This window comes from Pseudophryne corroboree, unplaced genomic scaffold (assembly GCF_028390025.1).
Source record: "Pseudophryne corroboree isolate aPseCor3 unplaced genomic scaffold, aPseCor3.hap2 scaffold_383, whole genome shotgun sequence".
Classification (NCBI taxonomy): Eukaryota; Metazoa; Chordata; class Amphibia; order Anura; family Myobatrachidae; genus Pseudophryne; species Pseudophryne corroboree.
In genome coordinates, this window is record NW_026970030.1 from 504,220 (window position 1) to 530,447 (window position 26,228).

General features: G+C 52.4%; 5 non-coding genes across 5 annotated transcripts; 1 reads left to right on the forward strand and 4 right to left on the reverse strand.

Annotated features, from left to right (window-relative positions):
* Nucleotides 1–421: 421 nt before the first annotated feature.
* LOC135022126 (U1 spliceosomal RNA) lies at nucleotides 422–584 on the reverse strand. The gene has a single exon (XR_010219289.1). It is a non-coding gene; the product is annotated as a U1 spliceosomal RNA (small nuclear RNA).
* A 152-nt stretch (nucleotides 585–736) lies between these two features.
* LOC135022114 (U1 spliceosomal RNA) lies at nucleotides 737–900 on the reverse strand. Its single transcript, XR_010219278.1, has one exon. It is a non-coding gene; the product is annotated as a U1 spliceosomal RNA (small nuclear RNA).
* A 675-nt stretch (nucleotides 901–1,575) lies between these two features.
* Nucleotides 1,576–1,738, reverse strand: LOC135022124 (U1 spliceosomal RNA). The gene has a single exon (XR_010219287.1). It is a non-coding gene; the product is annotated as a U1 spliceosomal RNA (small nuclear RNA).
* A 152-nt stretch (nucleotides 1,739–1,890) lies between these two features.
* Nucleotides 1,891–2,054, reverse strand: LOC135022166 (U1 spliceosomal RNA). The gene has a single exon (XR_010219324.1). It is a non-coding gene; the product is annotated as a U1 spliceosomal RNA (small nuclear RNA).
* A 23,838-nt stretch (nucleotides 2,055–25,892) lies between these two features.
* Nucleotides 25,893–25,966, forward strand: TRNAS-ACU (transfer RNA serine (anticodon ACU)). Its single transcript has one exon. It is a non-coding gene; the product is annotated as a tRNA-Ser (tRNA).
* The last annotated feature ends 262 nt before the right edge of the window (nucleotides 25,967–26,228 follow it).

Below are 26,228 nucleotides of genomic sequence, written 5' to 3' on the forward strand. Positions count from 1 at the left end.
TGATGTCATCCAAGCAGTGGGTCAAAGTTGGCTTCAACCCTCGTCTGCATATGAAAAGAAAAAAGGGATGTGCAGGGCATGGCGGCCTTTTGCGGCGCTTGGATGACCCCTAATTCACATTAAACACCTCCACCCTCCTTCGGTGTGGGGCTCATGTTGGCTATGCCCCAGCCCTAGAAGCATTCAAGCTGATTTCTTGCAGCAGCTGGGCACTGTAACAGCTCCAGAGCTGCTATGTAAAGCATGTAAAAGGGTGAGGGCCCTGCAGCACTACCTGTAGTTTGCATTGACGTTGGAAGGCACAAAGTAAGCAGACAGGAGAGGTCATAATAGTGCGCAAGGGCATAGAAGGGAGCGGCTCAAGAAAAGAGAAGTGGAAACAGACAGCAAACTAGGCTGGAGAGAGACCTGAGACAAAGAGATCTGAATTATACGAGAGCCGACCAGGGGAAACACAAATTATGCAGTCAAGTTTCCCACATTTGGGGAAATCGCAAGAGCAGCACACCCAGAGTGCAATGGGTGAGCCTTGCCCTGGGAGAAGCACCTTCATGATCATAGTATCTCACCTGGCAGGTAAGTAGGAGTTGGGCTAGAGCTGGGTAGGGTCGCTGCTCGGGCACTTCCCTGTCAAGTGAAGGAGATCCAAGTGAATCAGCACAAGGGAACTCTCGAAAGAAGAACAAGGCTAGATGAAGATCTGAGACAAATAAATCTGACTTTTACCAGAGCTGACCAGAGAAAAGCACAAACACAGTCCCCCACTACCACAAATAATGAAGTCGAGTTTCCCACATTTGGGGAAATCACAGGGGTCAGAATACCCAGAATGCAATGAATGAACCTCACCCTGGGATAACAGTCTTCATTACCATGATATCTCCTATGCAAAATAAGTATGATTTGGGATAGGGCTGGGGAGGGCCGCTGCTCAGGCACATCTCTGTCAAGTAAAGGAGATTCAACTGAGGCAGCACAAGGGAACTCTCATCTGGGGACAACAACTGCAGGGAGAACACATATTTTCAGATGAACATGGGAGGGCAGAAGGCTGCCTAATACTGAAGCACCCCCAAACAACAAACCAAATGCAACAACTAGTACAAGCATTCCTGGGGGATGGTCTGCAGAAGACGGATTTGCATACAGTGATGTCATCCAAGCAGTGGGCCAAAGTTGGCTGGAACCCTCATCTGCATATGAAAAGAGAAAAGGGGTATGTAGGGAATGGCGGCCTTTTGCGGCGCTTGGATGACCCTTAGTTCGCATTAAACACCCCCACCCTCCTTCGGTGTGGGGCTCATGTTGGCAATGCCCCAGCCCCTGAAGCATTCAAGCTGATTTCTTGCAGCAGCTTGGCACTGTAACAGCTCCAGAGCTGCTCTGTAATGCAAGTAAAAGTTTGTGGGCCCTGCAGCACTACCTGTAGTTTGCATTGTGCATTGGAAGGCACAAAGTAAGCAGACAGGAGGAGAAGTCAGGATAGTGCACAAGGGTATAGAAGGGAGGGGCTCAAAAAAAAAAGAAGTGGAAACAGACTGCAAACTAGGCTGGAGAGAGACCTGAGACAAAGAGATCTGAATTATATGAAAGCCGACCAGTGGAAACACAAATTATGCAGTCAAGTTTCCCACATTTGGGGAAATCACAGGGGCAGCACACCCAGAGTGCAATGGGTGAGCCTTGCCCTGGGAGAAGCACCTTCATGATCATAGTATCTCACCTGGCAGGTAAGTAGGAGTTGGGCTAGAGCTGGGGAGGGTCGCAGCTTGGGCACCCCCCTGTCAAGTAAAGGAGATCCAACTGAGGCAGCACAAGGGAACTCTCGAAAGAAGAACAAGGCTAGAGGAAGATCTGAGATAAAGAAATCTGACTTTTACCAGAGCTGACCAGAGGAAAGCACAAACACAGTCCCCCACTACCACAAATAATGCAGTCAAGTTTCCCACATTTGGGGAAATCACAGGGGTCAGCATACCCAGAATGCAATGAATGAACCTCACCCTGGGAGAACAATCTTCATGACCATGGTATCTCCTATGCAAAATAAGTATGATTTGGGATAGGGCTGGGGAGGGCCGCTGCTCAGGCACATCTCTGTCAAGTAAAGAAGATTCAACTGAGGCAGCACAAGGGAACTCTCATCTGGGGACAACAACTGCAGGGAGAACACATATTTTCAGATGAACATGGGAGGGCAGAAGGCTGCCTAATACTGAAGCACCCCCAAACAACAAACCAAATGCAACAACTAGTGCAAGCATTCCTGGGGGAAGGCCTGCAGCAGATGGATTTGCATATGGTGATGTCATCCAAGCAGTGGGTCAAATTTGGCTTCAACCCTCGTCTGCATATGAAAAGAGAAAAGGGGCGTGCAGGGCATGGCGGCCTTTTGCGGCGCTTGGATGACCCCTAGTTCGCATTAAACACCTCCACCCTCCTTCGGTGTGGGGCTCATGTTGGCTATGCCCCAGCCCCTGAAGCATTCAAGCTGATTTCTTGCAGAAGCTGGGCACTGTAACAGCTCCAGAGCTGCTCTGTATGGCAAGTAAAAGGGTGTGGGCCCTGCAGCACTACCTGTAGTTCGCATTGTGCGTTGGAAGGCACAAAGTAAGCAGATGGGAGAAGTCAGGATAGTGCGCAAGGGCATAGAAGGGAGCGGCTCAAGAAAAGAGAAGTGGAAACAGACAGCAAACTAGGCTGGAGAGCTCTTCTGTCTATATTTTGCAAACCTGCTCTTGTCCTCTCCAGCTGCTCCATGTAGATTTGACGTCTGGAAAGGTGCATAACCCACTGACAAGCAGGCACACTCCTGCATGAGTTTTCTCTCTCACTAGCTGGATGATACACAATCATTTGCATGTGCTCCACCTCCGACACACCACCCACCCAACCACCCAGTGACCAGAGCCACCCACAAGCCAACTGGCTCCGTGATTTAATTTGCACAGTGTAGTCATCCAGGCAGCATGTCCTTCTCAATGGAAGGATCTCTGGTTCCATGGAATCTTCCACATTGGAATGCTGCGGAATAAAAAGGATTTAAATATTCAGCTTGCTAGCATTCAATGTACCTGCGGCTTGGCTTTAGCACATGGGTCTTCATCCTGTGGCCCTCCAGCTGCTGTGAAACTACACATCCCAGCATGCCCTGCCACAGTTTTGCTATTAAGGTATGCTAAAACTGAGGCAGGGCATGCTGGGATGTGTAGTTCCACAGCAGCTGGAGGGTCGCAGGTTGAAGACCCATGTTCTAGCATGCCTGTTCTATGATGCATGTACCGTGATGTCACAATCAGCTTGGAATGGGGTGTCTAGCAGGCATTTGCTGACAGCCACTTGAGGGAGACACACATCAGGAGATCGGAGGTCTTCGATGCCTTTCCAGCAAATGCACACCACCTGCTGCTGGTCTGGACACAAAACAATGCCCACAATCGAAGTCCCAAAATGCCCAACTACAGGATTCATGTAAGTAGTGAATTTAGGAATGAATTTAGAAGTAGGAAATGAAGTTAGTTCACAAGTACATTCAAATTCAGATCTAAAGTCTAGGTAGGCCTCACGTCCTGGCAGCCCCCAGCACTTAAAAATGCCTTGATAAGAGGTAGAGAATTAAATGTAGATAAAAAGTAGACACAAAATAAGACTCCACAGAGCAGTTATCAGGTGTCTTTATCAATTGTTGCATTTAAAAAATCAAGCAATTAGGGAACACAATGTTGCAACAATGTAACCCTATTTGCAAAATAGTACTAAATAAGTTTGTCGATGTAAGACATTTGCAAAGGCGCATCCAAAACACGCTGGAAAATGCAACTGAATCTGTTTTTGGAGGCTAGAATAGGAAATGTGCATCGGTCCTACAAGTACTGAAAGCTCTTCTACCATCTCCCTTTTCTGAAAAGCCATTTAATATATGGTTCCCAGATAGGGGACATATCAGATATTGCCTTTCAAAAGCAGCAAATATCATACCACTTCTATTGCCATCAAAGATAAACATTGATTGTTTTCAGATATTGGATTGAAAAAGCAGTCTTTATTGACATAAAGAAGAAAAAAAACATACATAAACATTACACACATAAGTACTGTGTTGCAGCACAGATAAAACACAATACAAATGCTGTCGGTATAGTACAGTTCAAGAACTACAGCACAGGCCAGCCTACACTATAAATCATGAACTGCACTATACATTTAAACAATACAATAATACAACAGTTAATAAGGCTATGGGTGTGGAGTGTAAGAGGGTGAGGGAATCACAAGCCCGAAGCTTTATTGAAAGACCGACACATATAAAGGGAGGATTAATAAATACAAAGATATCCTTTACTATAGAATGTAGTCCAATCCGGTCTTTCAACTCTTCCACAACTTAAAAACGGATAGTGTTCCCAAGCCTTCCATCCTGGAATATCTTCAGTCTCTCGCCAATGAAGAAAACAATCCCTCCAGCAGACTCTTCAACCACGATACAAGATCACAGCCAAAAGGGCGAGAAGCAACTACACTTGCGTTTAACCAAAATAGCTAAAACTTAGTGGAGGAAAGTGCAGTGCACCAAAACATAAGCTGACACAATCATGGAGAATGCGCCAGCATATATGCTCTTCTATCTATATTTTGCAAACCTGCTCTTGTCCCCTCCAGCTGCTCCATGTAGATTTGACGTCTGGCAAGGTGCATAACCCACTGACAAGCAGGCACACTCCTGCATGAGTTTTCACTCTCACTAGCTGGATGATACACATTCATTTGCATGTGCTCCACCTCCGACACACCGCCCACCCAACCACCCAGTCACCAGAGCCACCCACAAGCCAACTGGCTCCGTGACTTAATTTGCACAGTGCAGTCATCCAGGCAGCATGTCCTTCTCAATGGAATAATCTCTGGTTCCATGGAATCTTCCGCATTGGAATGCTGCGGAACAAAAAGGATTTAAACATTCAGCTTGCTAGCATTCAATGTACCTGCGGCTTGGCTCTAGCACATGGGTCTTCATCCTGTGGCCCTCCAGCTGCTGTGAAACTACACATCCCAGCATGCCCTGCCACAGTTTTGCTATTAAGGTATGCTAAAACTGAGGCAGGGCATGCTGGGATGTGTAGTTCCACAGCAGCTGGAGGGTCGCAGGTTGAAGACCCATGTTCTAGCATGCCTGTTCTATGATGCATGTTCCGTGAAGTCACAATCAGCTTGGAATGGGGTATCTAGCAGGCATTTGCTGACAGCCACTTGAAGTAGACACACATCAGGAGATGCAGCATATCGGAGGTCTTCGTTGCCTTTCCAGCAAATGCACACCACCTGCTGCTGGTCTGGACACAAAACAATGCCCACAATCGAAGTCCCAAAATGCCCAACTACAGGATTCATGTAAGTAGTGAATTTAGGAATGAATTTAGAAGTAGGAAATTAAGTTAGTTCACAAGTACATTCAAATTCAGATCTAAAGTCTAGGTAGGCCTCACGTCCTGGCAGCCCCCAGCATTTAAAAATGCCTTGATTAGAGGTAGGGAATTAAATGAAGATAAGAAGTAGACGCAAAATAAGACTCCACAGAGCAGTTATCAGGTGTCTTTATCAATTGTTGCATTTAAAAAATCAAGCAATTAGGGAACACAATGTTGCAACAATGTAACCCTATTTGCAAAATAGTACTAAATAAGTTTGTCGATGTAAGACATTTGCAAAGGCGCATTTAAAACACACTGGAAAATGCAACTGAATCTGTTTTTGGAGGCTAGAATAGGAAATGTGCATCGGTCCAACAAGTACTGAAAGCTCTTCTACCATCTTCCTTTTCTGAAAAGCCATTTAATATATGGTTCCCAGATAGGGGACATATCAGATATTGCCTTTCAAAAGCAGCAAATATCATACCACTTCTATTGCCATCAAAGATAAACATTGATTGTTTTCAGATATTGGATTGAAAAAGCAGTCTTTATTGACATAAAGAAGCAAAAAAACATACATAAACATTACACACATAAGTACTGTGTTGCAGCACAGCCAAAACACAATACAAATGCTGTCGGTATAGTACAGTTCAAGAACTACAGCACAGGCCAGCCTACACCAGTGTTGCCAACTCTGAAATGGAAAACAAGCAACCGATGACTGAAAAATAAGCCCAAAACAAGCCCAAACCAATCCTAAAAAGCCCCAAAAAAAGCCCAACTCAAGGTTGTTGTTTTTTTATATATATATTTATATATATATATATATATATATATATATATATATTCCATAGACAAAAAACCTTACGGTTTCACATGTCCCATTAAGGCTTCTTAGACATGATCGAAATTTCAGAAACCTGTTGTAACTCTTCCACTCAAACTCCAAAAAGCAATGAAATTCCGATCATTAAGGCTGACGCCTTAATGGACGTGTTCCTTGCGCAATACAGATATGGTATGCCATCACAGCCTGTGGGTAAGTGCAGATTCAGCACTCTCACAGAGTGAGATTGCTGTCACTCACACAATGGTGGAGCTGCTAATTCACAGATTTGTGTGCTCATTGGAATACACACATGCAGTCTATGCAACTGAAGGTCTGAGCAGTTTTGTGGTGCTCCCATCCCACACAGTGCCCACAACCATCCCATTCGGTCACCACAACAATCCCACCTTGTTACAACATCCTTCTAACTCCATACATCCATCTCACTTAGTATACACATTTAGCTCCCTCAAACATCTTGGTTAATTGCTAAAACTATAATACCCTATCTACGGTCTATGCATCTACACTTACTTCCCCTATACACCCCCATGCTGCCCTGTCTTCCCCAATCCCTACTGCTGTGTTCTCCCATCTGTGCTAGTCTGTACTAACTTATCTGTACCATCTGTCTTTCCCCACCTGTGCCTTGTCTGTACCACCGTTTCCTTCTCTCTGTGCTGCTCAGTGTTTCCTTCTTCAACGTCACTCTGCCTCCTTCAGTACATGGCACACTATCTTCTCTCCCATCTGCATCAGTTTTCTACCCATCCATGCCAGTGTTTTCAACCCATCTGCACCGCTCTGTCTCCCTTCCCATACTTGCTGCTTAATCTACCCCCTATCCACACCACTCTTACCCCATTCATGTAGCTGACATCCTGAAGGTAAATTTCGTGGATCCTGCGCTCTTGGCAGGGGATAACCGCTACAGCCCACCCCCCAGTGGTCCGGAAACGCCTCCGTTGTGCAGACCATGCCCTGCCAATGGCATTCTAACGCTGTTTGCACGCCCCCCTCCTTCCCCGCAACCATCTCTGCCTATCAATCAGGCAGGGTGATCGCAGCCATTGAAATGCTGATAGCACCTCACTGGGCTCCTGGGGTACGCACGCGCAGTGCGGCCATTGCACGTGCGCACCTCACAAACTAATTCAGACTGCGATTGCTGCTGCTGCGGTCTGAATTACCCCCTGTGTTTCTTTGTCCCCCCCATCAGTGCTGCTTAGTGTTCCCTCTATCCACACACTTCTGTTCCCCCATCCACACCGCTCTCCTCCCTCCAATCAACAACACTCTTACCTCATCTGAGCAGCTTTGTCTTCCGCTCAGACTTTCAGTTGCATAGACTGCATGTGTGTATTCCAATGAGCACACAAATCTGTGAATTAGCAGCTCCACCATTGTGTGAGTGACAGCAATCTCACTCTGTGAGAGTGCTGAATCTGCACTTACCCACAGGCTGTGATGGCATACCATATCTGTATTGCGCAAGGAACACGTCCATTAAGGCGTCAGCCTTAATGATCGGAATTTCATTGCTTTTTGGAGTTTGAGTGGAAGAGTTACAACAGGTTTCTGAAATTTCGATCATGTCTAAGAAGCCTTAATGGGACATGTGAAACCGTAAGGTTTTTTGTCTATGGAATTTCATCGCTTTTTTTAAATTTATTTTTTTTATTCAGAAATGTAAAATTTCACTGTAAGAATAAACATTTGATTATTTAAATGTTTAATGAAAATGTTCGTATAACATCACTGTTCTGTGCAAAATTATTTTATTAACCAAACCGAATTGTTTAAGGTCCATACACACTTAACGATTTAATGAGCAACGTCGCTCATTTTCCCCCTCCTTGAGCGACGTCGCTCGTTTTATCGTTAAGTGTGTATGCCGCCAGCGACGAACGATGCGCGGCCCCGCGGGTCGGCAACAATCGTCGCTGTCGGTAGGTCATGCATGAAGGATGTGGACTGTCGTCCACGACCTTCATGCAGGGCTGGCGGGGGCGTGACGTCACTGAGCGATATGAGCGGTCATATCGCTCAGTGTGTACAGTCGGCCGCCGGCCGGCCCGGGAGGGGGAAACATTAGACGATGTCGCTCACAGAGCGACATCGTTTAATGTGTATTGGCCTTGAGACTTTAGTCAAAATATTTTGCTGCCTTTGCAGCTGATGCAGGGAGGGGGGTAGGCGGCAGCAGCCTGTGACTGAGGCTGGAGGTAAGCGTGAAATGCATTGCTTGTACGTGTGAGTGTGTGGTGTCAGGTGCTGCGCGTGTATGTGTGTGTGTGTCAGGTGCTGCCTGTGTATCAGCTCCTGTGTGTGTGTGTGTGTTTGTCTGATGGTGCGTGTGTATGCGTCAGCTGCCGCACGTGTGTGTGTCAGGTGTTGCGGGTGCATATGTGTGTGAGTATCAGGTGCTCCGCGTGTGTACAAGTGTATGTCTGGTGCTGTGCATGAATACGTATGTCTGTGTCAGGTGCTGCGCGTGTACATGAGTGTGCGTCAGGTGCTGCACGTGTACATGAGTGTGCATTAGGTGCTGCGCGTGTACATGAGTGTGCGCCGGGTGCTGCATGTGTACATGAGTGTGCATTAGGTGCTGCGCGTGTACACGAGTGTGCGTCAGTTGCTGCGTGTGTACATGAGTGTGCGTCAGGTGCTGCACGTGTACATGTGTGTGCGTCAGGTGCTACACGTGTCTATGTGTGTGAGTAAGGTGCTGCATGTGTATGTGTGTGTCTGATGGTGTGCGTGTATATGTATGTGTCAGGTGCTGCGTGTATATGCATGTGTCAGGTGCTGCATGTTTATTTTATTGTGTCTGATGCTACGTGTGTCAGGTGCCGCACGTGTATATGTGTGTGTGTCAGGTGTTGCGCGTGTATGTGTGGGTCAGGTGCTGCATGTTTATTTTATTGTGTCTGATGCTACGTGTGTGTGTGTCAGGTGCCGCACGTGTATGTGTGTGTGTGTGTGTCAGGTGTTGCGCGTGTATGTGTATGTCAAGTGCCGTTCCCCTTCTTCCCATCCCAGCTCTCTCTGTAGAATACAGCTCTGCACCCAGAGAGAGGGAAAGACCAGGGGGCTGATCACTGCACTGCTCACTTTTTGGTCATGAGTTCGGCCTCCTGTTTCTTCCAGTGCTGTGTTCCTGCAGCCCAGCCCTCCCTGTTGATCCAGAGAATCAGCCCTTCCTTCCCCTGCCAGAGAGAGAGAGCCCGAGGCAGAGACACTCTTCCCGTAGCTGGCTTACCCCCAGTACTTCAGCACTGGTCATGCGGCAGTCAACAAAGGAGACCAGCAGGGGGTTCTGGCAGCATCAGCTGTGGCCGCAGCTGGATCGGGGAGGCCTGTAGTGTCTGAGGTGGGCAGCACTTCCTCCGCCGCTGTCACCTTCCCCTGCCGGAGAGAAAGCCAGAGACATACCCTTCCCGCAGCTGGGCTACCCCTAGTACCTCAGCGCTGGCCAGGCGGAAGTCTATGGAGGGGACCGGCAGGGGTTTCAGGCCGCAGCAGCAGCGGCCGCAGCCAGATCAGGGAGGCCTGCAGGGTCAGAGCTGGGCAGCACTTCCACCAACACTGTCACCTCTGTGCTGGGCATGTACACCAGTCCGTACGGACGGAGGTGTCCACAACAGGCAGCAGTATAATGAGTCAGACAAACTCATTCACGCTGCCCACTGCTGCGCCGCATGCCCTCGATGGAGGAAGCCTAGATGCGGTCCCCAGCGGCAGCGAGGGAGAAGGGTGATCACATCACCCTTCAACCCGGCACCTCACAATCAGCTGGGGATCTGCAGTAGCTTCATCTCTCTCTTCCTCTCCCTCTCTGACAGCACAGCAGCCCCTCTGGGTCCCATGTAGCTCTGCCCCCCTGCTCACAGTTCACTCGGCCTCTCCTGATTAAAAAGAAAATAAGAGCTTGAGCTGCTGCTCAGATGCGAGGAGGGGACGGGCGGTAGGTCCTCTGTGAGTACACTACACAGTCAAAATTAACTCTGACTCCTCACAACAGTGTGGACTGCGGGCGACGTCAGACGCCAATTTGGGGGTACTTGCCGCACTACCTGCCCATCAAGCCCAACGTGGTGCCATGGTGCCAGCCCCGCCCACTATACGGATTCCATTTTGTATTAGGAACCCTATAACAGCATTCCGACATCCCTCCCTATGACGCTGCCATCCATACACTGCCGCTCTCATACATCCGTACACCGCCACTCTCATACATCCGCACACTGCCGCTCTCACACTACTGTACACTGCTGCTCTCATACATCCATACACTGCCGCTCTCATACATCCGTACAACCCCGCTCTCATACATCCGCACACTGCCGCACTCTTACAGCCGCACACCATCGCACTCTTACAGCCGCACACCATCGCACTCTTACAGCCGCACACCGACGCAGTTATACAGCCGTACATTGCCGCTCTCATACATCCGCACACTGCCGCTCTCATACATCCGCACACTGCCGCTCACATCTATACAAACATAGCCTCCATACATCTACACATCCAATCCCCGCGCAAGGGAACACTGAAATCACTATCACTTTTGCCCGGGGTGTGACCACAGCCAGCCACTACTCCGGCCACCTTCTTGTGACACCAAAATGCATCTCACCTATCATCAGGGTGGTGCTGCTGCTGGGGGTGGGTTGCTGCCTCAGTCTCCTGGTTGGTGCTGCGATTGGAGGGGGTACTGCTTCCCTGTGCTGCCACTGTCTCCCGGATCATCGTGCCGCTGGCTGAATTGCAGCTTGACGCTACTGCTGCCGGGAGTAACAGCTTCCTGGCTGTTGTTGCTGGTGGCTGCCTACTGCTCATTGCCGCCGGAACACTGACCGGCTCGGCAGTGATGCTGGCGGAGGAGTAGTGGCGGTGGGGTGGGGGGGTGCCTGTTCCCTTCCCTCGAGCATGCCGCAGTGTAAAAAAAATAATAATAAATAGAGAGCATACCAGGGTGAGAGTCTGTATGGATCACAGTGATTACACGGGGCACAGCATAAGGACACCTTGCTGTGAGGGGCTCTGCCCACACAGATTGCTGCACCCTCTCTGATGTCAGCCGCTGCCCTCTCGTTCTCTGGGCGGCCAGTTCCAGTGTGAGGTAGGAGAGGAAGAGAACACACAGGAGAGCAGCCCTGATATATAACAGAGGTGGAAGTTCTATAGGCAGCAGAGACGGAGACCAGCCAGCCAGTCTCCCAGTGCCCTGATCACTACACGCCGCCAGCACAGCATTACAGGAGGGTCCTATAGTGCTGCCCTGAGCTAACAGGTGTGTGTACCAAGTGTACCCCGTACAGTGTGCTGCGCCCTGGTGTCTCTGAGAAGGGTGAGGTCACCGTGCCGCTTTAGTATATGGCTTTTCCTTAGTACTGTACGTTACAGCCCTGCACTAGTAGTGGCAACTCTGCCCTATGTGAACCTGTGAGGTTATTTTCCTATTTACAGAATAACCGGGGAGAAGGCGGCCATATTGCGGCTCTCAAGTGAAGGCACTCTAGTACACCCCCTGCTGGCGGCCACTGTGCAGGCGCAACAAATTGAAATGCCCGATCTCTATAATGGGGCATATTTCTCTTAATTAAAAAAAACCTGTAACTTTCTGAAAAACCACAACCCCAAAAGGCACTTCACTGGGACATGCTCTATCTAATAAAACAAACCCCAAGTCATATATACATATATATATATATATATATATATACACACACACACACACACACACACACACACACACTCATGTATATACATGTATACACAAATACACGTATGTACATGTTTATGTATGTATAATACACTGATAAAGTACATTATATTTATGAATTAATTGCTTCCCGATTCTGCAGCAGCATCATCAGCACCACCAGTGTTACTCACAGTCACTTCACACTGACTGCTGCACAACACATCATTTAATTTCCGGGCCGCCCGCCACCTGGTGAAGAGACATGGGAGATGAAGGACCAGCAGTGCCACGTTGAGCGGAAGTATTGTGAATTAGTTACCCACACACTCCTTGTGACACCTGTTCCCCGTCTGCCCTCCCACCCGCCGCCTGCCGTCCGGAACCCGCACTGACAATTAAGTCTCAGCAGAATGTGTCTGCCGGCGGCTCCCAGTCCCCAGTGGTGTGGCGGCCGCGGCACACTAGGACTGAGAGACCGCAGCCGGAGGAAAGCACAGGTGGGCGGGAGGAGAGCATGGGCGGACATCACCACGTCACATTGCAAGGTGACGCCAGTCCCCCCAGTGAGGCCGCCGACGAATGCACTCAGCATAGTATTAGCAGCAGGCAGAGGGGGGGGCGGGCGTAGCGGTGGTGAGAGGTACGGAAATGAGCTGCAGGCTAGGCTCCACCGATCACACACCGATCACTGTGCTACAGCAAGCGTGGCGTGCAGCGGTGCTGGACATTAGGGAGTGCCTGTGCGCACCAGGCACCCCCTGTACGCACGCCTATGCGCTACCACCCCCGATATGCCACACTACATCACTATGCTATAGCCCTCCCATATGCTGCACTTCATAATTACACTATACCCAGGGGTTAAAGTGGGCCGGAACGGGGCGGAACTGCGTTCCGTCACCTCCTTCTGGAGGCGGAACCGTTCCGCCTCCGCCAGCCCACCTTCCCCTGCTTATACCCGAACAGCTACTGCTGGTGATGCGCCGCGCTGCATATTTAAATAGACGAGGGAGGCGGGCGGCACTACAGTGACATGGCCCGCCTCCCCCATCCGATGGCAGGCTGGGAATGAGACGCGGTGACATCATGGAGGGACGTCTGCCTCGTTCCCTGCGCTGCGCCACACACGCCGCACAGAGAGCAGCAGAGGAGCTGCTGCTGGGGTCGAAGCTGGATCCATGCTGCTGGATTTACAAGGCGGTAAGCATGCCGTCGCTGCACAGATTAGGAGCGGGCACACAGATAGGAGTACTCGGCCAGCCCTACCTTACATGCAGCTGAGCCCACTCTGTTGTTGGCTGTGGGAGGTGCACACAGCAGCCCACAGGTTAGCAACAGTGGGTGAATGCTGGAGGAGGTGTGTGTGTGTGGAGGGGGGGGCTATTTATATCACATATGTCTAAAAAGTATTGAGGTTTGGGTTGTTGTTGTTTTTTTTTTTTTTTGGGGGGGGGGGTGTTGTTACTAGTCATTGAGAATTGCTAGGGGTGTAATTAGTGAATGTGGGTGTGGGTGCTCTGGGTTTTTTATTAATGAATGATGGTGTGGGTGCTCTGGGGTGTTATTAATGAATGTGGGTGCTTTGGGGTGTAATTAATAAATGAGGGTGTGGGTGCTTTGGGGTGTAATTAATGGGATGGCGCTGGAGAGATGAAGGCAGGGATGGCGCTGGGTAGATACAGGAATGGATGGCATTAATGAGACAGGGGGAGGGAAGGTGCTGGAGAGACGCAGGGAGGCGGGGATGGCACTGGGTAGATACAGGGAGGGATGGTGATGAATAGGCAGAGGGAGGGAATGCTGGAGTGACGCAGGGATGGCGCTGGGTAGATACAGGGAGGGATGGCATTGAAGAGACAGGGAGGGAAGGTGCTGGAGAGATGCAGGGAGGCGGGGATGGCGCTGGGTAGATACAGGGAGGGATGGCGGTGAAGAGACAGAGGGAGGGATGGTGCTGGAGAGACTCGGGGATGGCGCTGGGTAGATAAAGGGAGGGATGGTATTGTAGAGACAGAGGGAGGGATGGTGCTGGAGAGACGCGGGGATGGCGCTGGGTAGATAAAGGGAGGGATGGTATTGTAGAGACAGGGAGGGAAGGTGCTGGAGAGATGCAGTGAGGCGGGGATGGTGCTGGGTAGATACAGGGAGGGATGGTGATGAATAGGCAGAGGGAGGGAAGGTGCTGGAGAGACGCGGGGATGGTGCTGGGTAGATACAGGGAGGGATGGCGTTGAAGAGACAAAGGGAGAGATGGTGCTGGAGAGACGCAGGGAGGCAGGGATGGTGCTGGGTAGAAACAGGGAGAGATGGTGCTGGAGAGACGCAGGGAGGCAGGGATGGCGCTGGGTAGATACAGGGAGAGATGGTGCTGGAGAGACACAGGGAGGCAGGGATGGTGCTGGGTAGATACAGGGAGGGATGGTGCTGGAGAGACGCAGGGAGGCAGGGATGGCGCTGGGTAGATACAGGGAGAGATGGTGCTGGAGAGACAAAGGGAGAGATGGTGCTGGAGAGACACAGGGAGGCAGGGATGGTGCTGGGGTAGATACAGGGAGAGATGGTGCTGGAGAGACACAGGGAGGCAGGGATGGTGCTGGGTAGATACAGGGAGGGATGGTGCTGGAGAGACGCAGGGAGGCAGGGATGGCGCTGGGTAGATACAGGGAGAGATGGTGCTGGAGAGACGCAGGGAGGCAGGGATGGCGCTGGGTAGATACAGGGAGAGATGGTGCTGGAGAGACGCAGGGAGGCAGGGATGGCGCTGGGTAGATACAGGGAGAGATGGTGCTGGAGAGACGCAGGGAGGCAGGGATGGCGCTGGGTAGATACAGGGAGAGATGGTGCTGGAGAGACGCAGGGAGGCAGGGATGGCGCTGGGTAGATACAGGGAGAGATGGTGCTGGAGAGACGCAGGGATGGCGCTGGGTAGATACAGGGAGAGATGGTGCTGGAGAGACGCAGGGAGGCAGGGATGGCGCTGGGTAGATACAGGGAGAGATGGTGCTGGAGAGACGCAGGGAGGCAGGGATGGTGCTGGAGAGACGCAGGGATGGCGCTGGGTAGATACAGGGAGAGATGGTGCTGGAGAGACGCAGGGAGGCAGGGATGGCGCTGGGTAGATACAGGGAGAGATGGTGCTGGAGAGACGCAGGGAGGCAGGGATGGTGCTGGAGAGACGCAGGGATGGCGCTGGGTAGATACAGGGAGAGATGGTGCTGGAGAGACGCAGGGAGGCAGGGATGGCGCTGGGGTAGATACAGGGAGGGATAGTGCTGGAGAAACGCAGGGAGGCAGGGATGGCTCTGGGGTAGGGAGGGATGGTGCTGGAGAGACGCAGGGATGGCGCTGGGGTAGATACAGGGAGGGATAGTGCTGGAGAAACGCAGGGAGGCAGGGATGGCTCTGGGGTAGGGAGGGATAGTGCTGGAGAGACGCAGGGATGGCTCTGGGGAAACGCAGGGGAAAGCTGTAGGAGGATGGTGTCTCCAGCATGTTTGTTCAGGGAAGTTCACCTTTACCCTGCCCCAAACAATATTTAGTTAAACCTTTATTATATTAAGATGACAATACTATTCCTATGCAAACAGGTGGCTTCCGGGACACATCTCCTATATGTATACTTTACTGAATACCATCTCAAGACATTGTCTGCACAGGGAGACTCCCCCGATGCAAAGAAACCACCAAACAGGTAAGAAAAGACCCAAACACAGGGTATACATACAGTAGGGGTTGCCAAAAAAAAAAAACATTAAGTGACGAAGACTTGGATACCCAATTAAAAAAACAGAAACGGGTGGCAGAAAAATAATTGCGTGGCATAGAATTTTTCTTTTTCTTTTTAAGAGACCTAATATTGTAATCGCAGCTGGTGAAAGGGGTGTTAAAAAGCATCTAGAATGTATAACACACTATCATAGCCCCTACAGCTTCTGGGGGCCTAAGCGGCCCCCAGGCACCCGGCTATTCACTTTCAATTTCCTATACACAACAGGGGCCCTCATTCCGAGTTGTTCGCTCGGTATTTTTCATCGCATCGCAGTGAAAATCCGCTTAGTACGCATGCGCAATGTTCGCACTGCGACTGCGCCAAGTAACTTTACTATGAAGAAAGTATTTTTACTCACGGCTTTTTCTTCGCTCCGGCGATCGTAATGTGATTGACAGGAAATGGGTGTTACTGGGCGGATACACGGCGTTTCAGGGGCGTGTGGCTGAAAACGCTACCGTTTCCGGAAAAAACGCAGGAGTGGCCGGGGAAACGGTGGGAGTGCCTGGGCGAACGCTGGGTGTGTTTGTGACGTCAACCAGGAACGACAAGCACTGAAATGATCGCACAGGCAGAGTAAGTCTGGAGCTACTCTGAAACTGCTAACTCGTTTGTAATCGCAATATTGCGCGTACGTCGGTCGCAATTTTAAGAAGCTAAGATTCACTCCCAGTAGGCGGCGGCTTAGCGTGTGTAACTCTGCTACATTCGCCTTGCGAGCGAACAACTCGGAATGAGGGCCAGTGTGTTTACATGTGCACATGGGCCCTCATTCCGAGTTGTTCGCTCGGTATTTTTCATCGCATCGCAATGAAAATCCGCTTAGTACGCATGCGCAATGTTCGCACTGCGACTGCGCCAAGTAACTTTGCTATGTAGAAAGTAATTTTACTCGCGGCTTTTTCATCGCTCCGGCGATCGTAATGTGATTGACAGGAAATGGGTGTTACTGGGCGGAAACACGGCGTTTCAGGGGCGTGTGGCTGAAAACGCTACCGTTTCCGGAAAAAACGCAGGAGTGGCCGGAGAAACGGAGGAGTGTCTGGGCGAACGCTGGGTGTGTTTGTGACGTCAACCAGGAACGACAAGCACTGAACTGATCGCACAGGCAGAGTAAGTCTGGAGCTACTCTGAAACTGCTAAGTAGTTAGTAATCGCAATATTGCGAATACATCGGTCGCAATTTTAAGAAGCTAAGATTCACTCCCAGTAGGCGGCGGCTTAGCGTGTGTAACTCTGCTAAATTCGCCTTGCGACCGATCAACTCGGAATGAGGGCCATGGTATTCATTCCATGTGTATTGATGTTTAACACCATGGGGGTAATTCCAAGTTGATCGCAGCAGGATTTTTGATAGCAATTGGGCAAAACCATGTGCACTGCAGGGGAGGCAGATATAACATGTGCAGAGAGAGATAGATTTGGGTGTGGTGTGTTCAAACTGAAATCTAAATTGCAGTGTGAAAATAAAGCAGCCAGTATTTACCCTGCACAGAAACAAAATAACCCACCCAAATCTAACTCTCTGCAAATGTTATATCTGCTCCCCCCTGCAGTGCACATGGTTTTGCCCAACTGCTAAAAAATTTCCTGCTGCGATCAACTTGGAATTACCCCCCATGTTCTTATGCTGAAATTATTTGTGTTGCTAGTGTGTATTTTAGTACCTATATAACTACATTTTTTTCAAGATATTAAGTGCAACACTTCTTATATGTGTTCTACACACCAACCCTAGTTGGTTGCAAATCCGGCAGTGGCAAGACACCATTTCAGGGTAGCTCCCCACCTAGCACATGGGGAAGGGGGTTTGGAGGACATGGGGGGGGGGGGGGGGGTGTAAGCTGGCGATGATGGGTGAGTTCCACCACCTCTCCAGGACCACTTTAAGCACTGACTATACCCCCCATACAACATACTACATCACCACACTACACTACTCACAATAAAATTAAAACATCCCAGTTCCTCATTCTTAATGAGCTCACGTGAGTTCTCTCCCCAAAGGAGCTCCAGACCAAGTAACAATGAAGACACCAGCAGCGTGTAGGGGGCAGGCCTGGTCCACTTGTCAGGAGAGAGCAGTCACTGGAGGGTAAGAAGGGGGCGGGGCCTAGTCCTACAGACGGGAGAGAGCACAGACAGGAGAGAGCAAGGTACAGGGGTAGAAGGGGACGGCTGATGTGAAGAAGGGGGCGGGGCCTATTCTTACAGGCTTTCAAAATTCGACTTTTTAAAATTCGACATTTGACAAATTCGACTTTTCTGCAATGGTACAAATGCAGCAATTCGACAAAAGTATATTCAATTGAAGTTTGTAAATTCGACAACAGTGCTTTTAAACAGTAAATTCGTCATTTTCAATCCGCCACACTTTGCAGGCGGAATCTAATAAATAAAAGTTTTGTTTTTTTGGTAATAGCATATCTATATTAGAAGGGATTAGGTACTTGGTTTGTCTTTTTTGGAGGCACAAGTATTATTTATATATTTTTTAAAAGATTATTATTTTTTAAATGGAAAGTAAAAAACCCGGAAAAAAAAATTGCGTGGGGTCCCCCCTCCAAGCATAACCAGCCTCGGGCTCTTCGAGCCGGTCCTGGTTCTAAAAATCCGGGGGAAAAACGGTCAGGGGATCCCCCGTATTTTTAAAACCAGCACCGGGCTCTGCGCCTGGTGCTGGTGCAAAAAATACGGGGGACAAAAAGAGTAGGGGTCCTCCGTATTTTTTACACCAGCATCGGGCTCCACTAGCTGGACAGATAATGCCACAGCCGGGGGTCACTTTTATACAGTGCCCTGCGGCCGTGGCATTAAATATCCAACTAGTCACCCCTGGCCGGGGTACACTGGGGGAGTGGGGACCCCTTCAATCAAGGGATCCCCCCCCCAGCCACCCAAGGGCCAGGGGTGAAGCTCGAGGCTGTCCCCCCCATCCAAGGGCTGCGGATGGGAGGCTGATAGCCTTGAGAAAATTGAAAGAATATTGTTTTTTCCAGTAGTACTACAAGTCCCAGCAAGCCTCCCCCGCAAGCTGGTACTTGGAGAACCACAAGTACCAGCATGTGGGAGAAAAACGGGCCCGCTGGTACCTGTAGTTCTACTGGAAAAAAAATACCCAAATAAAAACAGGACACAGACACCGTGAAAGTATAACTTTATTTCACACCTGCCAACACACACATACTTACCTATGTTGACACGAAGCAGTCGGTCCTCTTCTCCAAGTAGAATCCACGGGTACCTGAAAATAAAAGATAATTATACTCACCTGATCCAGGTTCCAGATTAAATCCACGTACTTGGCAAAACAACAAACCGTACACCGGGACCATACGGACTGAAAGGCGTCCCATGTTTACACATGGGACCCCTTTCCACGAATGCAGACATCCGAATCTCGTGAGAATCCGACAGCGGGATGATGACGTTCGGGCGCGCTCGGGTTAGCCGAGCAAGGCGGGAAGGTTCGAACCTGCCTCGTGTAAAATGGGTGAAGTTCGGGGGGTCCGGATTCCGACTAACCGAACCCACTCATCACTAGTATGTGCGTGTGTGTGTCAGGCGCTGGGTGTCTGTGTCAGGCGCTGCGTGTCTGCGTGTCAGGCGCTGCGTGTGAGTGCGTGTGCGTGTCAGGCGCTGCGTGTGAGTGCGTGTCAGGCGCTGCGTGTCAGTGCGTGTGCGTGTCAGGCGCTGCGTGTCAGTGCGTGTGCGTGTCAGGCGCTGCGTGTGAGTGTCAGGCGCTGCGTGTGAGTGTCAGGCGCTGCGTGTGAGTGCGTATGCATGTCAGGCGCTGTGTGTGAGTGCGTGTGCGTGTCAGGCGCTGCGTGTGAGTGTGTGTCAGGCGCTGCGTGTGAGTGTGTGTGCGTGTCAGGCGCTGCGTGTGAGTGCGTGTGAGCGTGTCTGTCAGGCGCTGCGTGTGTGTCAGGTGCTGCGTGTCTGTGTGTGTCAGGCGCTGCGTGTCTGTGTGTGTCAGGCGCTGCGTGTCTGTGTGTGTCAGGCGCTGCGCGTCTGTGTGTGTGTGTCAGGTGCTGCGTGTCTGTGTGTCAGGTGCTGCGTGTGTGTCAGGTCCGTGTGAGTGTCAGGTGCTGCGTCTGTGTGTGTGTGTGTGTGTGTCAGGTGCTGCCTGTGTGTGTGTGTGTGTCAGGTGCTGCATGTCTGTATGTGTGTGGGTTTGTCAGGTGCTGCATATCTGTGTGTGTGGGTGTGTCAGGTGCTGCATGTCTGTGTGTGTGTGTCTGTCAGGTGCTGCATGTCTGCGTGTGTGTCAGGCGCTGCATGTCTGCGTGTGTGTGTCAGGTGCTGCATGTCTGCGTGTGTGTGTCAGGCGCTGCATGTCTGCATGTCAGGTGCTGCATGTGTGTGTGTGTCAGGTGCTGCGTGTGTGTGTGTCAGGTGCTGCGTGTGTGTGTGTGTGTCAGGTGCTGCGTGTGTGTGTCAGGTGCTGCGTGTGTGTGTCAGGAGCTGCGTGTGTGTGTCAGGTGCTGCGTGTCTGCGTGTGTCAGGTGCTGCATGTGTCAGGTGCTGCGTGTGTCAGGTGCTGCGTGTGTGCGTGTGTCAGGTGCTGCGTGTGTGCGTGTGTCAGGTGCTGCGTGTCTGCGTGTGTCAGGTGCTGCGTGTGTGTGTGTCAGGTGCTGCGTGTGTGTGTGTCAGGTGCTGCGTGTGTGTGTGTCAGGTGCTGCGTGTGTGTGTGTCAGGTGCTGCGTGTCTGCGTGTGTGTGTCAGGTGCTGCGTGTCTGCGTGTGTGTGTCAGGTGCTGCGTGTGAGTATGTCAGGTGCTGCGTGTGAGTGCATGTGTCAGGTGCTGCGTGTGTGTGTCAGGTGCTGCGTGTGTGTGTCAGGTGCGTGTGAGTGTGTGTCAGGTACGTGTGAGTGTGTGTGTCAGGTGCTGCGTGTGTGTCAGGTGCTGCGTGTGCGTCAGGTGCTGCGTGTGCGACAGGCGCTGCGTGTGCGACAGGCGCTGCGAGTGCGACAGGCGCCGCGTGTGTGTCAGGCGCTGCGTGTGTGTCAGGCGCTGCGTGTCTGTGTGTGTCAGGCGCTGCGCGTCTGTGTGTGTCAGGTGCTGCGTGAGAGTGTGTGCATGTGTGTCAGGTCCGTGTGAGTGTCAGGTGCTGCGTCTGGGGACGGCGGGGGGGGGGGGGGTGGACGATGGACGGACACACGGCGGGGAGGGCGGGGGGGGGGATGGACGGACACACGGCGGGGAGGGATGGACGGACACACGGCGGGGGGGGGATGGACGGACACACGGCGGGGAGGGCGGGGGGGGGATGGACGGACACACGGCAGGGAGGGCGGGGGGAGGGGGGGGTGGACGGACACACGGCAGGGAGGGCGGGGGGGATGGACGGACACACGGCAGGGAGGGCGGGGGGGGATGGACTGACACAGCAGGGCAGGCGGGGGGAATGGACGGACACAGCAGGGAGGGCGGGGGGGGGTGGATGGACGGACACAGCAGGGAGGGCGGGGGAGGGGATGGACGGACACAGCAGGGAGAGCGGGGGGGATGGACGGACACAGCAGGGAGGGCGGGGGGGATGGACGGACACAGCAGGGAGGGCGGGGGGGGGGATGGACGGACACAGCAGGGAGGGCGGGGGGGGGATGGACGGACACAGCAGGGAGGGTGGGGGGGGGGGATGGACGGACACAGCAGGGAGGGCGGGGGGGGGGATGGACGGACACAGCAGGGAGGGCGGGGGGGGTTGCACGGACACAGCAGGGAGGGCGGTGGGGGGGATGGACGGACACAGCAGGGAGGGCGGGGGGGGATGGACGGACACAGCAGGGAGGGCGGGGGGGATGGACGGACACAGCAGGGAGGGTGGGGGGGGGGGGTGGACGGACACAGCAGGGAGGGCGGGGGGATGGACGGACACAGCAGGGAGGGCGGGGGGGGTGGACGGACACAGCAGGGAGGGCGGGGGGGGATGGACGGACACAGCAGGGAGGGCGGGGGGGGATGGACGGACACAGCAGGGAGGGCGGGGGGGATGGACGGACACAGCAGGGAGGGCGGGGGGGATGGACGGACACAGAAGGGACGGCGGGGGGGGGGGATGGACGGACACAGCAGGGAGGGCGGGGGGAGGATGGACGGACACAGCAGGGAGTGCGGGGGGGGATGGACAGACACAGCAGGGAGTGCGGGGGGGGATGGACGGACACAGCAGGGAGGGCGGGGGGGTGGACGGACACAGCAGGGAGGGAGGGAGGGCGGGGGGGGGATGGACGGACACAGCAGGGAGGGCAGGGGGGAGATGGACGGACACAGCAGGGAGGGCGGGGGGGATGGACGGACACAGCAGGGAGGGCGGGGGGGTGGACGGACACAGCAGGGAGGGCGGGGGGGTGGACGGACACAGCAGGGAGGGCGGGGGGGGTGGACGGACACAGCAGGGAGGGCGGGGGGGGGGATGGACGGACACAGCAGGGAGGGCGGGGGGGGGGTGGACGGACACAGCAGGGAGGGTGGGGGATGGACGGACACAGCAGGGAGGGCGGGGGGGAATGGACAGACACAGCAGGGAGGGCGGGGGGGAATGGACAGACACAGCAGGGAGGGCGGGGGGGAATGGACAGACACAGCAGGGAGGGCGGGGGAGGAATGGACAGACACAGCAGGGAGGGCGGGGGGGGAATGGACAGACACAGCAGGGAGGGCGGGGGGGGAATGGACAGACACAGCAGGGAGGGCGAGGGGGAATGGACAGACACAGCAGGGAGGGCGGGGGGGAATGGACAGACACAGCAGGGAGGGCGGGGGGGAATGGACAACACAGCAGGGAGGGGCGGGGGGAATGGACAGACACAGCAGGGAGGGCGGGGGGGAATGGACAGGACACAGCAGGGAGGGCGGGGGGAATGGACAGACACAGCAGGGAGGGGCGGGGGGAATGGACAGACACAGCAGGGAGGGCTGGGGGGAATGGACAGACACAGCAGGGAGGGCGGGGGGAATGACAGAGGGCGGGGGATGGACGGACACAGCAGGGAGGGCGGGGGGATGGACGGACACAGCAGGGAGGGCGGGGGGGATGGACGGACACAGCAGGGAGGGCGGGGGGGATGGACGGACACAGCAGGGAGGGCGGGGGGGATGGACGGACACAGCAGGGAGGGCGGGGGGGGGATGGACGGACACAGCAGGGAGGGCGGGGGGGATGGACGGACACAGCAGGGAGGGCGGGGGGGATGGACGGACACAGCAGGGAGGGCGGGGGGGGATGGACGGACACAGCAGGGAGGCGGGGGGGGATGGACGGACACAGCAGGGAGGGCGGGGGGGGTGGACGGACACAGCAGGGAGGGCGGGGGGGGATGGACGGACACAGCAGGGAGGGCGGGGGGGGATGGACGGACACAGCAGGGAGGGCGGGTGGGATGGACGGACACAGCAGGGAGGGCGGGGGGGATGGACGGACACAGCAGGGAGGGCGGGGGGGGATGGACGGACACAGCAGGGAGGGCGGGGGGGGATGGACGGACACAGCAGGGAGGGCGGGGGGGGGATGGACGGACACAGCAGGGAGGGCGGGGGGGGGATGGACTGACACAGCAGGGAGGGCGGGGGGGGGATGGACGGACACAGCAGGGAGGGCGGGGGGGGGGATGGACGGACACAGCAGGGAGGGCGGGCGGGGGGATGGACGGACACAGCAGGGAGGGCGGGGGGGGATGGACGGACACAGCAGGGAGGGCGGGGGGGGATGGACGGACACAGCAGGGAGGGCGGGGGGGATGGACGGACACAGCAGGGAGGGCGGGGGGGGGATGGACGGACACAGCAGGGAGGGCGGGGGGGATGGACGGACACAGCAGGAGGGCGGGGGGATGGACGGACACAGCAGGGAGGGCGGGGGGGGATGGACGGACACAGCAGGGAGGGCGGGGGGGGGATGGACGGACACAGCAGGGAGGGCGGGGGGGGAGGGCGGGGGGGGGATGGACGGACACAGCAGGGAGGGCGGGGGGGGGATGGACGGACACAGCAGGGAGGGCGGGGGGGGATGGACGGACACAGCAGGGAGGGCGGGGGGGGATGGACGGACACAGCAGGGAGGGCGGGAGAAGTAGAAGAAAAATAAGAAATGATAGTATACATCCTGCCGACGCTCCCGCTGAGGTAAGTGGACCCGGCTTCCTCCGAGCTGCGGCTATCTCCTCCCGCTGACACTCCTGAAGGGGACCCGTCTTCCTCCGGTTCTCTCCGTGTGACTGCTCCGTCGTTCTCCTCCCCCAGTAAGGCTCCCTCCGTCGCTCACGTCCCGCGATCTCCTCCGGATCTTGTAGACGCTCCCTCCTTCTCGTCCTCCCGCCGCCTGCAGCTGTCCTCGTCATGCACGAGACACTGCTTCCAGCGCTCTCCTCGTGCACAACTGCCAGTACACAGCACGTGAGGCTACTAGAGCCATTATGCCACCAATGACAAGCTCATCTATGTTCACCCCCTGCTGGCGGCCACTGCGCAGGCGCAACAAATTGAAAAGCCCTATCTTTAAAATGGGGCATATTTTACTTAATTAAAAAAAAACTATAACTTTCTCAAAAACCACAACCCCAAAAGGCACTACACTGGGACATACTCTATCTAATAAAACAAACCCCAAGTCTTAATTCGTCCTCTATCCTGAGTTATGCCTTCCCAAAAAAAATCTCATTCACTCTATGGGACAACCATGTCTAAAAGCCATACAGGAAGTCGCAGAAAAAAACTGACAGTTGAAACTTTAGGTTACTCCCAATTCCTCATTTTTTATTATTTTACCCTGAAATTTGGCATGCAGCACCGGGTGACGATTCTACGCGTCCATGCCAAATTTCAGCTCAGTACGTCTAATCACTTTTGAGGTGTAGCCCCTCAAACACCATGCCCCCATCTCAGAAGTTCCCTATGGGAGAATTCCGTTTGTTCGATTCAGCCTTAATATAAGGGCACGACCGTGCCCTTATAATATATATATATATATATATATATAAACAGACATTATTGTTTGTCTTATTAAAATACATATAATTATTTATATAATCTGCCTTTAAGGTCTTTACAATGATATTTATCAGCACAAAACTGGCTTTTAAAGAATACTGGAATTTTTATAAATATTATAGTTAGAGTTGTGAATTTAAGATACTATGCTTTCATGTTTCCTCTAAAGAAAAATCTCAAGTGAAAATTGCCAACTGTATATACTGTATCTGTGGTCATTTGTATTCACTGTGAAATATTTATTCTATGGAAAGATAAAACAAATAATCTTACAACATCCAACTTTGTACTTCTATTAAATAAATTAAGAGGCCAAATCAAGGTAACAAAACAAAAGATTATTAAGACAATTCAAAATAATAAATGCATATATAAATATTAAATAGTAACTCAATTCAATAAATAACAAAGGAATTACTGAGAGGTAAAGTGCATTGCAGATGGCACACTGTGAGGTAAAGTGCATGGTACACTGTGTGAAGTAAAGTGCATTGCAGATGGCATACTATGTGAGGTAAAGTGCATGGCACACTGTGTGAAGTATAGTGTATTGCAGATAGCACACTGGGGGTCATTCTGAGTTGTTCGCTCGTTGCCGATTTTTGCAACGGAACGATTAAGGCAAAAATGCGCATGCGTATGGTACGCAGTGCGCATGCGCTAAGTAATTTAGAACAAAACTTAGTAGATTTACTCACGTCCGAACGAAGAATTTTCATCATTGAAGTGATCGGAGTGTGTTTTTGGAGGTTAGAATAGATGCAGGATCAAGTAGCTCAATGGGTAGGGTATTTGATTAGAATTCAACAGGTTATAGGTTTGAATCCTGGGTATGATAGTTTGAGGTGTTATTTAATAAAGCAGTGCCTCGTGCCTCGTTTTGGATTACTTTAATTAACAAAAAAAAAATGCATATAGCAGAGGATAGTTTCAATCTGCCTACCTCTGGGTTATGTGCCCAGCATGCTTCCATTGCTGTACTCTGCTGCACATGTAAGTGCAATAGATCCTGAAGCACTCACTCATCATGGGAAAGTACCAATGTGTTTCTTCGTTGGTTGATGGAAGAAACATCTTACAAAAACTCTCCAGATTATTGACTTTTTAAAGTTTTTCTAGGAAACGTTTTAGATGAATGCTTATTAGCCTTTGTCAGTACGTACTTTTTGCAAATTGTCTCTGTGGCGCAATCGGTTAGTGTGTCTGGCTACTAACCAAAAGGTTGGTGGTTCAATCCCACCCAGGGACATAATTGACCTTGTGATCAGGTTTTGGTGATATTTAAGTAGACAAGTCAAAATTTCAAACCCCCTCTTATGGTGTAGGGTACCTGGCCTTCTCTGATGTAATCAGAGTTAGATTTGATTCAGTGATTTTATAAAAAACAGGTAGGAAGCACAATTTAGCAATGGGTTGCAGAGAAAAAAAATATGCTGGCAGAAAAATCCAATTGAGTGATTAAACAGCTCTTCATTTTCTGCCTTTATTTTTATGCTAACAAATTTGTTCTC